The following is a 12,385-nucleotide window of genomic DNA, read 5'->3' on the forward strand; positions in this document are numbered from 1 at the left end:
TTGGGATTAAACATAAATTGTTTATCAAAATCATATTCACAATTTATGGTGAGTGTATTAACAAACAAATGTTGCAATTAGCCATTGAATTGCCTCAAACACAATTTGAAATTCTTGAATGAGTTGAATAAGGGGTACTCTGTGAATATTTATTATGCATTTCTGAAATTCTCTGCACTGCCATTGTGCTTGGTTAAACAAGATATGTATCCCTCCTCATATCTTTGTATTTCTTTGATATTTCATTTGCTATTGCTATTCCCAAATAACTTCATCAAATGCCAAAACATTTTGTGGGCTGTGAATTTTCAGACTGGTAATGTCATTCAGTTGTAAACAATCTGAAGATTCGTTTAAATACATATTAAAAAATTAAAGAGATTGTGATAATAGAAAGTCAACATGTAGAATTGCCAATAAAACTTAAACCAAGGCTGCTCTTAATTTGGTACAGACTAAATCGCAATCAAAATAAGTAGAAATAACGGCATTGTGCACAAACTGTTTGTAGTGAGTTCAGAATTTTTCTGATCATTTAATTCTGACACATGCAGTGATGGCAGCACCATGATCTGTTTTATTTGTTCATGGAACGTGAGCATCACTGGCAAAACCAGTATTTTTCATCATCCCCTCTTTCCCTTGACTGCTAAGCACACAGATATGAATATTGGGTGAGGACACAATGAGGTTGAGTTGCAAGGCCTACCGTGGCATTACAAATTGTGCTGGCTTACACTGGACCCCGACAAGACAGATTTTGGGAGGAGAACAAAAATTGGAATTCCTATTTAAATATTGATGCTCCCATTTATATCTCTCAAAAGGATTTTGTTTGCTCCATAAATTTGTAATGGCTCTTTTGTTGAATTATTTCCCTGCATCCACATATATCTGGAATCATTTTCTTTTCAAGAATTTTGTATTAACGTTTGCCACTTACTGGTGCCATCACCCCTTCAAGATCATTCCAAATCGTAATAACTTGCTTACTTTCTTAAAAATTAAATCTTCCCCCGCGCCCCAGCCCAAATCCCTTTTCTTATAAAGTGGCTGCACTATTTCAAACATGGTCATGCTTTCTAAATATTACCATGTACTTTTAATTATGAGATTTCAATGTGTCTTTTTAAATATAAAAATGCCCCTTCAAATGTAATTACGTCCTTTCAATGTGTTGTGTTCCTCTAAATGCAATCTTGCCTCTCGATAATGTATATTTACCCCTTTAGATATGACTGTCTCTTAAAGCGTCATTTCTACTTATAAATAGGGCAACGTCTCTTCGAAATGTAGATTCATTTAGATATGACTGCGTCATTTTGCATATTAAGATATCCCTTTGAATGTGCCTACATCCCTTTGAAATGTAATCTTGTCCATTTCAATCTATTTGCAGAAATAGCCCGTTAAATGTCCTTTTAAAATGCAGATTTCCCGCTTCAGGGAGCAGCAGTTGTAGCGCGAGGTGTCTGTTACTTGGTGACGGTGAGGCTCCCCCGGCCCCGCCCACTCCCCCCCTGAGCTGACGTCACACGGGGGTGAAGGCGGTTGGGAGGAGAAGTCGCTCGAGCGGGGAAGGGGCGGCCGTTAGGAAAATGGCGCCGTGCGGCCCCGGGGCAGACACCCGTCACTGGGCACCGCCGCCTTCCTGGTGCAGCTGCTGTGTCACGGCCACACCGCCCGGCTGTACAGCAGGTAGGAGCCGGTGACCATTCTGGAGGCGGATGTTCCTCAGTCATTGAAGGGGTAGGACCCTGTTGAGAATGGTTAGTGAAGTGTGTGGTGTACTAAGCCTTATTAACATGGATATAGTTTGTAATTTATCAAAGTATACATTTTATTATTTAGAATGGTAGAGATGTACAGCACGGAAACAGACCCTTCGGTCCAACCCGTCCATGCCAACCAGATATCCTAAATTAATCCAGTCCCACTTGCCAGCACTTGGCTCATCTGCCTCTAAACCCTTCCTGTAGACCCATCCAGAGACCTTTTAAAGGCTTTAACTGTACCAGCCTCCACCACTTCCTCAGGCAGCTCATCCCATTCACGCACCTCCCTCTGCATGGAAACGTTGCCCCTGAGGTACCTTTTATATCTTTCTGCTCTCACCCTGAACCGAGCCTCTCTAGTGCAGACCTTCACCCCCTACACTAGGGAAAAGACAGAAGAAATTTCTACCTTTTTTTTCTCCTATTGGCATTTGGACACTTCAAAATCTGTCAATAATGCCAGCATCGCCACTGAGCATATTGCATACGTTCCTCTGTATCAACAAGCATTGCACATGTTCCTTGCTTTGGGTGTCACCCTTGTTCAGGACTGGGGGTGGGTGTTGGGAGAGCTGCAGAACAAGGGTGTGCTGGGAGCAGCGTGGTGAATTGAGGATAGGTGGAGACAGGTAGAGAGTACAAACTGGTCACTGGGAGGAAGGAATCTGGTTGGTGGCAGGGAGGGGTGGGAATGAGCCTGGGAAGGGATTTGAGGAGTGGGGAAGGAGGTTATTTGAAATTGGAGAACTCAGTGTTGAGTCCTCCAGGCTGTAGGCTGCCCAGGTGGAAGATGTGGTGGTGTTCCTCCAATTTGTAGTTTGGTTTGTTGTGGCAATGGAGGCGGCCTAAGATGGTCATGTCAGAAAGGGAGTGGGAAGGGGAATTAAAATGGGTGGTGATTGGGAGGTCAGGTCGGCCTCTGCAGACCCAGCTGTGACTCTCGGCGAACCATTCCCCATGTTTACCCTCTGTCTCCCGAAGACGACAATTGGCAAACACATGGCAAATACAATACCCAATGTGAAGTTAGAGCCTTTGCGGTGTTAAAAAAATGCAGAAAAGAGGTGCATTGTTTAAATGGTGACATATTGGGATATGGAGAAAGTGAGGACAGCAGATGCTGGAGATCAGAGTCGAAAAATGTAGTGCTGGAAATGCTCAGTCAACATTCGACGAGCAGGAGAGTTGACGTTTCGGGCACGGGCCCTTCATCAGGAATGACGTGTGGATGTACAAAGGGGCCTCAGCGTCCTTCCACAACAGTCAATGCCAGTTGTCAGGTGCAGCGAGCAATGCAAGTGGTATATTCGCAAGTGGAATTGAGTTCAGAAGTGGGGATGCCTGCATACAGTTAGGGAATTATTGAATATATTCAAGGTGGAGTTCATCTGATTTTTGAACTACAAAGAGGAGGATGTTTATGGGGGAAGGTGAGAAAATGGCTTTTAAGACCAGTACAGAACAGTTATAGAGTCATATAGCATAGAAACAGACCCTTCAGTCCAACTAATCCATGCTGACTATGTTCTCAAACTGAACTAGTCACACCTGCCTGTGTTTGGCCCATATCCATCTGAACCTTTCCTATTCATGTACTTATCCAAATGTCTTTTAAATGTTGTTACTTTACCTGCATCCACTACTGTGTCGGGATGTTCATTCCACACACAAACCACTCTCTTTTTTAAAAAAATGCTGCCCCTCAAGTCTTTTTAAAATCTTTCTCCTCTCACCTTCAAAGTTTGCTCTCTAATCTTAAAATCCCCACATGTGGGGAATGACACCCACCATTCACCTCATCTACCCCCCTCATGATTTTATAAATCTCTAAGGTTACCTCTCAACCTCCTGTGCTGCAGTGAGAAAAGTCCCAGTCTATCCACCTAGATGTAGGTAGATTTAATATCCAGTTATGTAGGGGACTTTGGTGGAAACTGGGAATTCATTGCACTGTAGGGATGAGACCCTACACTATCCAGACATTTCTGCTGGTGGATGAGACTAGGCCACATAATTTGGAGGACTGGATTTTGGACAGAGATGAGGAGGAACTATTTTTCCTGGATAGTAGTCAATCTATGGAATTCTCTGCCCAAGGAAGCAGTAGAGACAGCCTCATTAAGTATATTGAAGACACAGTTGGTTAGGTTTTTATTTTCTTTTTTTCAAATTTGAATGCAGAATAGAGGGTCAAAGATGGGATTGTTGGCAAGGTGGAGGAAGAGAGGGATCTTGGGGTCCATGTCCATAGATCCCTCAAAGTTGCCACCCAAGTTGACAGGATTGTTAAGAAGGCACATGGTGTGTTGGCTTTCATTAGCAGGGGGATTGAGTTTAAGAGCCACGAGGTTATGCTGCAGCTCTGTAGAGCCCTGGTTAGACCACACTTGGAATATTGTATCCAGTTCTGATTGCCTCATTATAGGAAGGATGTGGAAGCTTTAGAGAGGGTGCAGAGGAGATTTTCCAGGATACTGCCTGGACTGGAGGGCAGGTCTTATGAAGAAAGGTTCAGGGAGCTCGGGCTTTTCTCATTGGAGCGAAGAAGGATGAGAGGTGACTTGATAGAGGTGTACAAGATGATGGGAGGCATAGATGGAGTGGACAACCAGAGACATTTTCCCAGAGCAGAAATGGCTGTCACAAGGGGGCATAGTTTTAAGGTGATGAGAGGAAGGTTTGGGGGAGATGTCAGAGGTAGGTTCTTTACACAGAGAGTGGTGGGTGAGTGGAATGCACTGCCAGCAGTGGTAGGAGACTCAGATATATTAGGGACATTTAAACAACTCTTGGATAGGCACATGGCAGATAGGTTAGTAGATCTTACAGTAGGATAAAAGGTTGGCCCAACATCAAGGCTGAAGGGCCTGTACTATTCTATATTTTTATGAATGGAAATTATAAGGGAAATTTTGGTTGTGGGGGGTGGAGGTTGAATTGAGGCATTGGCTGGTTATCTGGGTAGAAGTGATGTGAGGGGATATGGGGAGAAGGCAGAAGATTGGCACGAGACGGATAGAACCAGAGCTGGCATAATGGGCCAAATGGCCTCCTTATATTAACATATTCATTTCCCATTGGGCGACACATTCTATTTTTTTTTTTTTTTTTTTTTTTTTTTTTTTTTTTTTTTTTTTTTTTTTTTTCTTTTTTTTTCTCCAGGGTGTCAGTGGACACCCGCGTGCTCCTTCTCCAAGGACACCCGGGCCATGGTTAGGTTTTTACATGGTAGGTTAATTAAGAATAGTTGGATAATGCAGGGAGGAGGAGCTGAGACGATAGATAGTTTTACCATTATCTTAATGAATGGCGGATCAGGCTGGATGGGCCAAATGGCTTACTCCTGCTTGTATTACTATGAAACTATAACCCTGCCTTTCCCATGACTAACCCAGCTAACCTGCACATCCCTGGACATGATGGGCAATTTACCCTGGTCAATCCAAATCAAGACTGGTGAGCAATGTATTGATGTGGGAAATTAACATCAGAGAATGATAGAAAGGGACAAGGAGAGTAAATATACCAGCAATCAAAACTGGATTCTGAATGATCATAAAAATGGAAACAAAAAGTGGTGTTTCTACATGTGTGCTGCACTGTAACAAAAGTAAATGAATTGTCTGCACACATTGAAGAGAATAATTATGATCTGAGGCTCCTCACAGAAACATGGCTTCAGGATGACAAGGATTGGATCCTGAATATCGAGGGGGTAGTCAAATGGGAAGCTAGGTAAAGGTAGAGGGTTGCCATGGCTAATCAAAGCACTGACCACAGGGTAGTCTGGTGTCTGCTCTGATTTCAGGTCCTCATTTCTCTGTCCTCTGATTTCACTGTTCCCACAGAATAAGATGTCAATCTGTTCTCAGCTCTACTGGATTTCTGCTGAAGCTTTTACCCCCACCCCCTCTTTTTTTACACCTTCTGGAACAATAAATTATTCAGTAAGTCAATCAAAGTCCAATGCACAATCTCCCAGTCTCTCAACCAACCAGACACAAAAGTATAGTCATAGCAGGGAATCAAACAAGAAAAAATGAAACAACAACAACATGAGAAATAAATAGGTGCTAGTGCTTAATGTCTGTTCATTAGGAAGCAAACCAGAAATAGGGCTCTCCCAGGATTCTGATTGTGCCCAACTTGAGGATCCTCTCTCCCTTACATCTAACTGTTAGTACCCAGCTATGATTGACAATATTTTCACCAGAAATGAAGCATCTTATCAAATAGAGATAGACATGTACTGCACGGAAGCAGACTTTCTTTCTCTCATGCGCGCATACACACAGAAGTCCATGGGGGTGAATTTTTATTTGCAGATACATCCTATTTTGCTTAAAAATGCACAATCTGCTGGCAGTCAATACATATAATATTTTGGAAATTTGACTTTGGAAATAGAATCAGTTTGATTCAAGGTTTGGACTCTGACCTCACATTTAATGCATTGTCTGAGCTGAGATGTCATCTTTTGTTACAAAACCTTAAGTAATGTTGAGAAGTGCCTTACAGGAAGTTGGAGATTTACATATTAATGATGCCTGCAACCCATTTGAAAACATGAAAGACTTAACAATCCAGGTTTGTTCAATATATCATTGCAGTGTCCTGCCACTGAAATGTTTTTCCATAAATTCTGACCCTTATGATCTTATTCTTCACAACCACTTGATGAAAGAGTTTCGTGCCGAAAGCCAGTGCTTCCAAATAGCTTGGTGTTATGTGATTTTTAACTTTGTCCAGGTGAGGGTGGATTGGCCATGCTCAAATTACCCATAGTGCCCAGGGATGTCCAGGTAAGGTGCATTAGTCAGGGATGAATGTAGAGAAATGGGGGTAGGGAAGTTACTTTCTGGAGGGTCGGGTGGACTCGTTGGGTCGAGTAACCTGCTTCCACACTCTGGGGATTCTCTGAAGAGAAGAGAGATTTCTGCAAACTATGCAGGGCAGCACAGGTGTCTCCATGTGAGTTTGTGCATGAGTGTGTTTTTGCATGTGTGCTTGCTTGGTGAAGTGAGTGTTATGGAGTATCACCCTGTGCGAGGGGGAGTATTGGGGATGTGTATGTGTCAGAGAGTATGTGCATAAGAGAGGTGTGGATAAAAGCCAGGGGTTGCATTTTGCGAAAACAAGGAAGGGCAAGAGGGTCTGTAGAGGCTGACCAGATATCCCAGTCACCACCCATTTTAATTCCTCTTCCCTCTCCCTTTCTGACATGACCAGCTTTGGCCTCCTTCATTGCCACAACGATCCAATCCACAACACCTCATCTTCCACATGGAGTTCTCCATCCCCCAACTCCCTTCACGGCCTCTGCCCCTCCCATTCACTCTTCCCTGCCACCAACCAGATTCCTTCCTCCCATCGACCATCAGGTTGTACCCTCTGTCTTCACCAATTCCCACTTCAACACCTTGCTACCGGCACCCCTTTATCTGCATCTTGTCCTACACCCATCCCCCTTCCTGAAGAAACACTTGAAACGTAGACTTCTCCACCTCCTGATGCTGCCTGGCTTGCTGTGTTCTTCCAGCCTTCTGACTGTCTACATTGTCAATCGAGACACAGTCTGTCCCCTCCCTGGATTCACTCCCTTTCCATTCAGTTGCTGCAAGTCAACAATTGAACCCCAGAATGAAAAAAAATTGAAAACGTGGTTGATAAAAGAGAGTATTGTACTCAGATGTTGGCCAGAGGAAGAAAGTTACAGTCTGGAGTGACGCTCAATCTTCATTCAGAGAGAGGAGCAGCATCTGTAATCAAATAGAGTCATAGATGTATAACTTAGAAAAAGACCCTTCACTCGAACCTGTCCATGCGGAGCAGATATCCTAATCCAATCTAGTCCCACTTGCCAGCACCTGACCCATATCCCTCCAAACCCTTCCTATTCATAAACCCATCCAGATGCCTTTTAAATGTTGCGATTGTATGAGTGTCCACCACTTCCTCTGGCAGCTTACTCCTTAAATGCACCACACTCTGCGTGGGAAAGTTGCCCCTCAGAACTCTTATATGTTTCCCCTCTCACTGAAAACCTATGTCTCTAGTCTCCAGTCTCTTCCCCCGCACCCCCCCCCCCCCCCACTGACTCTCCAGGGAAACAACCTTGTCTATTTATCCTATCCATGACCTTCATAATTTTATAAACCTCTATAAGGTCACCCCTCAACTTCTGACCCTCCAGAGAAAAAATATCCCTGGCTTACTCAGCCTCTCCTTGGAGCTGAAAGGGGCAGTACAGAGAGATCTGGGTGTTGTTGTACACCAGTCAATGAAGGCAAGCATGCAGGTACAGCAGGTAGTGAAGAAGGCTAATAGTATGCTGGCCTTCATAATAAGAGGGATTGAGTATAGAAGCAAAGAGGTGCTTCTGCAGCTGTACAGGGTCATGGTGAGACCACACCTGGAGTACTGTGTGCAGTCCTGGTCTCCAAATTTGAGGAAAGACATTCTGGGTATTGAGGGAGTGCAGCGTAGGTTCACGAGGTCAATTCCTGGAATGGCGGGATTACCTCACACTGAACGACTGGAGCGACTGGTCTTGTTTACCCTTGAGCTTAGAAGCCTGAGAGGGGATCTGATTGAGACACATAAGATTATGAAAGGATTGGACACTGGCAGCAGGAAACATGTTTCCGTTGATGGGTGAGTGCCGAACCAGAGGACACAGCTTAAAAATACGGGGTAGACCATTTAGGACAGAGATGAGGAGAAACGTCTTCACCCAGAGAGTGGTGGCTGTGTGGAATGCTCTGCCCCAGAGGGCAGTGGAGGCCCAGTCTCTGGATTCATTTAAGGAAGAGTTGGAGAGAGCTCTCAGAGATAGTGGAATCAAGGGTTATGGAGATAAGGCAGGAAGAGGATACTGATTAGGAATGATCAGCCATGATCATATTGAATGGCGGTGCAGGCTCGAAGGGCTAAATGGCCTACTCCTGCGTCTATTGTCTATTGTCTATTGAAACCCTCCAACTCTGGCAACAGCCTTGTAAATCTTTTCTGATCCTTTTCAAAGTTTCACAACATCTTTCCGATAGAAAGGAGACAAGAAGTGGATGCAGCATTTCAAATGTGGCTTAACCAATGTCCTGCACAGCCAACTCCCAAACTCCCAACTCCCATACTCAATGCTGCGACCAATAATGGAAAGCATACCAAACACTGCCTTCACTATTCTGTCTACCTGAGGCTCCATTTTCAATGAAGTATGAACCTGCACTCCAAGGTCTCTTTATTCTGCAACACTCCCCAGTCAGTCCTGCCTGGATTTCTTGACCAAAATGTATTTCTCTAAATTAAACTCCATCTCCCATTGGCCTATCTGATCAATGCTAATTTATAATGAACTCTTTCTCTCATTCCACAGAAGCTGAAAGTCTCTGTTCCTTCATACCCTCCTTTGATGCTGCCTGACCTGTTGTGCTTTTCCAACACCACACTCTCGACTCTGATCTTCAGCATCTGCAGTAGTAATTTCTCCAACATTTCCAGAGTCTGCCCCGCCCCCCGGATTCACTCTCTTCCGTTTCAGTTGCTGCAAGTCAACAACTGAAGCCCCGAATGAAAAATAAATGGAAAAAGAGGGTGAGAAAAGAGTGCCATACTCACAGATGTTGGACAAAGGAAGGAAGTTACAGTTTGGGGTGAAGCTCAATCTTCATTTACAGAGAGAGGAACAGCAGCAGCTTCAGAATGACATGGACCACCTTCCACATTCAGACAGTAAGGGGGCTCGGATTGGCAGGAGGATAAGTTTCCTTCCAGTCCGACAATGCTCTCCATTGGTCCATGAAGATCGTGAGTCGTTTCCGTGGACAGCGCCGAGCATGCAGTTTTTGCTGACACCGGCTAACCCGCACAGACCTTGCTGACACCAAGGAGCATGTGCAGTATGCTCTGGAGATGCTGCTGTTATTGACAGATTTTAAGTGGTCAAATGCCAGTCGGGAAAAAAAAGAGTAGAGCCACAATTTTGTTCTCCTGTAGCTTGACATAACCGTACATGCTCGTCACTATTTCTACGCCGAAGGTCCTCCAGCCTGTGTTTGCCCTGGATCACAGCATCCAGAGCATCTCAACTTCTGCAAATCGAAAGACAATCCCAACCCTTGGAAGAGAAGGGGGAGAAACAGAACAGACTTGAACGTAAAATTATTGTAGTGCGATCACTTCCCTTAAGCATGAATAGAGGTCATCAGCTGTCCGTGAGCTTGTGGCGCAACGGTAGCGCGTCTGACTCCAGATCAGAAGGTTCCTTGTTCAAATCATGTCTGGCTCACTACACTCAACTTCTTACATTTCAAATCAAGAAATGAGTACGTTCTTTCCGTATATCGGTCGTGTCAAATTTTCTTTGCGGAAACTTTCGATCACACGTGAATCTTTGCTGTCAGTTTGAGTTGTGAACACTGTCAGGGAGGTGGTGTGCCCATTGTTTGGGTAAATGCTCAGCTCCCCGCAATGTGAGAAGTCGAACACAAACTGTTCATTACGGTATTTAAACACACAGCCGCTTCGTTTAGTTGGTGACAGCGCAGTGTGAATAACATTATACCGATATTTTAACAACATAATCTAGAGATTCCCATCCAGGTTTTAGTCACATCAAACTGCCACGTAATGATGTTATGGCCTCAGTAAACTATAATAACGTGAAGATCGCTGGGATAATTTTCTATATCCGACTGCAATATAAGCACAGATCATTGTTTCCAGTTTTGGTGGAACAAAAGACGTCGTATTGGTGGATAATTACAGTTAGTGCAAACACAGCTAGCTATCGATAAATATTAATCCTGTTCACTTCAATGGCCAAATTTCAATTCAGAAACCAAGTGCACTTGGCTGTTTGTAACAGAGACAACATGACAAAATGGCTCATAGGAGGAGAAATGGGACATTGAGGAGAAGTGAAATGTTTGCTTTTGGTCACCTCCACAATTGTCAGAAAAACAGGTTGAAAGGATTCTTAAAAGGTGGCTGAAGGAGTGGTGAGGGATAACACTTCAGACAGCGCAAAGTGGAAGACCACTTTCCAGTGGAAGAAAAAGACATTCCTTATTTCTGAAAGAACTGGGAAACAGAAGAGGGAATGAAATCTGACTTGGGAGCTATTTCCTATTTGTTGAGGATTTTGCTTCATCACAGTCTTGGTTTAGAGCATAAGCTCTTCATCAGGAATAAAGGGTGGCCCAAGGGGGCTGAGAGATAAATGGGAAGGAAGTGGGGCTGGAGGGAAGGCAGCTGGGAGTGCAATAGTTAGATGGAGGTAGGGATTGATGGTGATAGGTCAGAGATGAGGGTGGAGCAAATAGGTGAGAAGCAAGGTGGACAGGTATGACAGGTCAAGAGGTTGGTGTCAAATTGGAAGGTTGGATCTGGGACAAGGTGGGGGAGAGGAAATAAGGAAACGGATGAAATCTGCATTGATACCATGTGGTTGGAGGGTCCTAAAGCAGAAGTTGAGGTGTTTTCCTACAAGTGTCAGGTAGCAAGAGTTTGGCAGTGGAGGAGGCCCAGGACTTGCATGTCCTTGGTGGAATGGAAGGGGGAGTTAAAGTGTTCCGCCACAGGACCGTCGGTCGTTTAGATTTAGAGTCCCAGAGTTGTTCCCTGAAATGTTCCGCTAGTTGGCGTGCAGTTTCCTCAATGTGGATGAGACCATATTGCGAGCAATGGACATAATCTTATAAATAGATTGCATAAATCTTAGCTTGCCAGAGTTATTTTCTTTAATTAAATTAAAGAATTTTTTTATTCAATTGGATGACTGCATGAAACGGTTTGTTGGTCAGATTTGAATCATCACACCCAAATGAGACGATGCCATGAATATCAGTGAACTGCTCTTTTTGTTAAAAACCACAAGTTCTTGATTTATTTTCACAACTTACTGATATTCACATCTGCACATTCAATGTCAAGCTCTGACATCAGAAATGACATGACACCATTAATTTTGACTTACAATATTCAAACAAACAAATTAATAGCACACAGTGAATCGCAAGTCTGATTAATATGAAATTAAATTTGACCAAAAAAATATAAAATCAAGATGGGAGATAAGAAATGGGGTAAGGGCAGAAAGCAAGAAATGCAGCATCATAGAAAGTGCTCCTCCAGAGAGTGCATTTTACCAACTACCACTGCTAAATATAAACACTCTGATATGATCCTCCGTTTTAATGTAAACCATAGCCCCATACAGTAGGTACCATTAAAATGAGTTAAAAATACAAGCCTTGAGCAAATCCTGCTTCCAGCCTTACCCCCCGCTTCTTGGAGCTCGGAACTTCCTCCAGCTCCGGAGGGGTTGTTGAACGCCTGGGCTCCAGCGGCCACGCCTCCACTGAAGAAGCTTTGGGAACCAGATGCACAGAACCTTTGTATATGAAAGCAGCTTACAGAGACATTGAGCAACAGCATCACATGGTTTTTACCCATCGACCTCTGGGTTATCGACCCAGCACACTCACGCAGCACTACTCTACTTCTGTGCTCCCAGCAGCTGGATCGTGGATCAGTTTAAAGTCGGTCCTATATCTCTGATAACATCGGTACACAAGGCAGTGAAGAAAGGTTTCAGCACACTGGCCTTC

The 12,385-nt window shown here is 43.9% G+C and overlaps 1 long non-coding RNA gene across 1 annotated transcript; it reads left to right on the top strand.

The window, feature by feature from the left end:
• Positions 1-1,539: 1,539 nt before the first annotated feature.
• On the top strand, positions 1,540-11,545 carry LOC140460362 (uncharacterized). The gene is made up of 2 exons (XR_011954025.1): positions 1,540-1,769; positions 9,151-11,545. It is a non-coding gene; the product is annotated as an uncharacterized lncRNA (long non-coding RNA).
• The last annotated feature ends 840 nt before the right edge of the window (positions 11,546-12,385 follow it).

The sequence above is a fragment of the Chiloscyllium punctatum genome, chromosome 36, assembly GCF_047496795.1.
Source record: "Chiloscyllium punctatum isolate Juve2018m chromosome 36, sChiPun1.3, whole genome shotgun sequence".
NCBI classification, from domain to species: domain Eukaryota; kingdom Metazoa; phylum Chordata; class Chondrichthyes; order Orectolobiformes; family Hemiscylliidae; genus Chiloscyllium; species Chiloscyllium punctatum.